This window comes from Triticum aestivum, chromosome 2B (assembly GCF_018294505.1).
Source record: "Triticum aestivum cultivar Chinese Spring chromosome 2B, IWGSC CS RefSeq v2.1, whole genome shotgun sequence".
NCBI classification, from domain to species: domain Eukaryota; kingdom Viridiplantae; phylum Streptophyta; class Magnoliopsida; order Poales; family Poaceae; genus Triticum; species Triticum aestivum.
In genome coordinates, this window is record NC_057798.1 from 174,831,296 (window position 1) to 174,835,659 (window position 4,364).

Genomic DNA, 4,364 nt, shown 5'->3' on the forward strand with positions numbered 1-4,364 from the left:
GCCGTTCCCCTCTTCGGGCTCCGACCATCGTCGCCGTCGAATTCGTCGTCTTCAGCGCGTCCCCGAGCCCGCTTCGACGCCCACTGCAACCGCGGTGAGCTACGCCACCGTTTCCCCCTCTCCTCCCCCTCGTTCCCCCACCGTAGCCTCCTCCCCACCACGGCCGAACCTCCGCCGTCGCCGAGCTCGCCGTCGACGCACTCCGGTGACCATTTGGTCACCCCGGCGAGTCCAACGAGTTCGCAAGACCCCGTAGAGCATCCCTAGCGCCTCGCTTCGCTCGACTTCGAGCTCCAACCCCATTCCCGTGCACGACCGAACCCCGGCGGCCGCAGCCGAGCTCGCCGCCGTCGACTCCGGCCACCCCGACCCCAACGGACTCCGCCAAGAGCTGCGGTTTGTCCTCAGCTCCACTCCGGTGGTCTCCGCGGCCCCTTTGGTGGCCGAAATGGCCAAAACCACTTCCGCCGCCGTGTCGGGCTCGCCGGCGGCTAAACGCCGGCAGCCGACTTTGACTTTGACCACGGGTGGGCCCTGGTTGACTCCCCTGAGTCAATGACAGGTGGGGCCCAGCCCTGCTAATTATACAGGATTAGTTTTAATTAAATTTCAATTAAAATAATCACCCTGACATGCGGGACCCACTGTCAGGTTTGACCCAGACCTGTTCCGTTGACCTGCTGACGTCACACTGACGTCAGGCTGACGCAGTAATTGATTTTCTGGATTTAAATTTAATCAGGAAATTCCAGAATATTATTTAAACTTCAAAAATTCATAACTTTTATTCTGTAACTCCAAATTGGACAAATTATATATGAAAAATGATCAGAAAAATCCAATCTATCCATCTGTACTATTTTCATGCATGATCAAACAAGTTAAATTGATGTTTTAAGCAGAACAAGGAAAAGCACTTTTAAAAGGCCATGTTTGAGTTTGAAATTTGAATCTTTGATTCAAATTTGTTCAAACCCTTCTGGTTTTAGTTGCATTAGCCCAACACACTCATATTGCCATGTTTCATGCATGCATCATATTGTTGCACATTGTTTGGTGATGGTTGTGTATCGTTGTCCTTTACGACAGGTTCTGCCTCCGAGGAGTACCGTGATTACCCTAACGAAGAACCGTATCCGTGCATCGAACCATCAGGCAAGCAACCAACCATTTGATCATATAGATACAATCCCATGTTCTCGCTCCTGCTCTCTTTTACTGCATTAAGACAACGCGTTTCAAACTGCTGTGTGCTGCGGTAGTTGAGCCCATTTCCTCTGCATGACCTGTCATTGCCACAGTAACTAGCTGAAACCCACTAGCATGTGTAGGAGTTGATTGAGCCATATGTATGTGTTGTTCCTACCTTGCTATGCCTGCTATGCTTAGAGTCGTGTCAGGTCTGGTTCATCTGGGTGATGGGCTAGAGTGAAATGATTATGTCGGTAATGAGAGTGGTGTGGTGAACACGAATTGGTAAAGGTATCGATGAGAGGCCATGTAGGAGTACATGGTGGGTTGTTTCATTGAAGCCGACCTTAAGCACTGAGATCTGTATGTGTGATTTAAGATACAGTTACTACCATGCATTGGGCCCTGAAATATGACCCCGCTCGACTTCTTATTCACCCTAGCTCTCTGTCCAGGAGTTGCAAGTAGTTTCTGGTGTTTGTAGCCTACTGGAGGCCGTGGACAGCGCTGACCGTAGGGGTGGGCTGTGATGCGGTAGGTACGTGGCCGGGTGTACCGAATACCCGTTAGGTATCTCGGGAACCCTGTTCACATCGTTCGGGGCCGTATGGGAAACCTCGGCCGGACTCCCTGCGGATGGAACCTGGATAGGCGATAAACCTGGACTAGAGGCTTAAGTGTTTAGGTAGGTCGTGGTCTACACCCACGTCGGCTTTCGCTTGAAGTCTGCCGAGCACATGTCGTGTGCAGACGCTAAGTGGTGGAAACATGTATGAAGAAGTACACCCCTGCAGGGTTAACATGATCTATTCGAATAGCCGCGTCCGCGGTAAAGGACTACTTGGTTGCCTATACAGTTCATAGACAAGTAAATGGAAACTGCTAAAAGCCTCAAGATAAGTGTGAGTGCCGAGGATGGCTCTTCCATAGGAAGACGGAGGTGGATCCTCAGTAGTGTATTGAAGTGGTGAGTAGTGGACTCGTGTGCGCAAAACCATTTCAAGTTGGAGTATCGTAGGATAGCCTAGCCAAGAGTCAGAGCTGGCTTGCTGCAATAACTCCACCAACCCTTCTTGATACTATGCATGTATGTAGGATCTGATGTAAGTCTTGCTGAGTACCTTTGTACTCATGTTGCTATAATCTACATTTTTACAGAAGACGCTTCAACCCCTTCTGATGGGTTCTATGTAGACGTTGACATCAACGAGTAGGCTAAAGACCCAGGTGGTGACCCTGAGCTTGTGAAGGACCACGTAGTATAGCTAGGCTTTCCAAGCCTCTTTTATTTTACTAGTTGTCTGTACTCAGACAAGTTACTTCCGCTGCTGGTTTGTATGACTGTATGACTTGTATGTTGGGTCGTGAGACCCGTACCTTTGTGTATGTTATGTATGGCTCACTGAGCCTTAAATAAAGTACTTGTGTCGTAGAGTCATGTTGTGATGCTTCGTTGTATTTGCACATATCGAGCATATTGTGTGTATGATTGAAATGCTTGGTATGTGTGGGATTTGACCATCTAGTTGTTTATCTTTAGTAGCCTCTCTTACCGGGAAATGTCTCCTAGTGTTACCGCTGAGCCATGGTAGCTTGCTACTGCTCTGGAACACTTAGGCTGGCCGGCATGTGTCCTTCTTCGTTCCTGTGTCTGTCCCTTCGGGGAAATGTCACGCTTTGAGTACCGGAGTCCTGTTAGCCCGCTACAGCCCGGTTTACCGGAGTCCTGCTAGCCCAGTGCTACAGCCCGGACCCACTTGCTGATGACCGACACGTTCGAAGCTGGGTCATGGATGCCTGTCCCTGTAAGTCTGTGCCACTTTGGGTTTACGACTAGTCATGTCAGCCCGGGCTCCTTATCATATGGATGCTAGCGACACTATCATATACGTGAGCCAAAAGGCGCAAACGGTCCCGGGCAAAGGTAAGACGACACCCGTGGGGATACCGTGCGTGAGGCCGCAAAGTGATATGAGGTGTTACCGGCTAGATCGATGTGACATCGAGTCGGGGTCCTGACAGCGTTGGCATCAGAGCCGGACTGCCTGTAGGTTCTCCAAGCCAAACTGGTCGATGTTGGGTCTAGAAATTCTTTAGTTATATGTAGGGGAATTGTTTGTGGGTTGGAACGTAAGGCTCCTTTTACTCCTTATACCTTATGACTTTCTGATCTGAGTCAGTCCATTCTTCCACCGGGGGTTAAGGAATTAGGATCTATTCTCTCTATCAGGATCACGTGTTACTAATCAGTAGTACCTTATAAGTTTGATGGTTACAAGCCTAGTTCAGTTCTACTACCACCTTATGTTGTTAGAATGGTTTCAGAACTTTGATATGATGATGTTGAGTATGTACGAAATCCTTTGTCAAATGTCTCAAAATCCTTTTTGAGCATTTACAGCTGTTATGCTGCCGAAATTTTGCTAGAAATTCTAATGCCTATGCATTATGATTGTGCTTTCAGATGGCCACTCGCGACCTCAATCAAGTGGTTCGCCTGACTCGATGCCTAGATGTACCCGGCCATACTGCTAAGTTGGTCAGGGTAATGACTGAGGCTGGATACCGCTGGTATCCCGAGTACACGGTCGAAGAGCAATTCCGAGATTTTAATCAAAGCCAGTATCTCTGCACTGTCAGGATATTTCCATCTTATCCTGGATCCACCGAGCCTCTTCACTGCTCCTATGGACTCGGGGTTACTATTGAGATGGCTGTGCAGGACGCCGCCTACTCTATGATGACCATTATGCGAGTCAGATCTGGTCTGTTTCGGGACTCTGATTTCCGGTATATGCCAGGATCACTTCCGGGAGCACAAGGGTATCTTCAGGCTATCTATGCTGACTCCACTCAGGAGGATTCACGGACTCGCACCACTGCTGAGATGCTCGAGGATAAGGACCGTGAAAATCGGGCCTTAAGGTTAGAGCTCTTCAATACCCGTGCTGACCACTGGGCTACTTTGACTCGGTTCGCACCGGCGGTGCAAGCTGGATATTCAGATATGCGCGATCTCTATCCTGTGAGATCTGGTCTGCCGGACGTGATGGTTTGGCGTGATGTAGGAGGCATCACCCCACCTCGCGGTTCCCGCAGGCCACCGTCTGTTGGTCCAAGGCCTCATCCTAGCCCCTATGGTCCACAAGCTCCGCGAGACCGTCTGTTTCCGG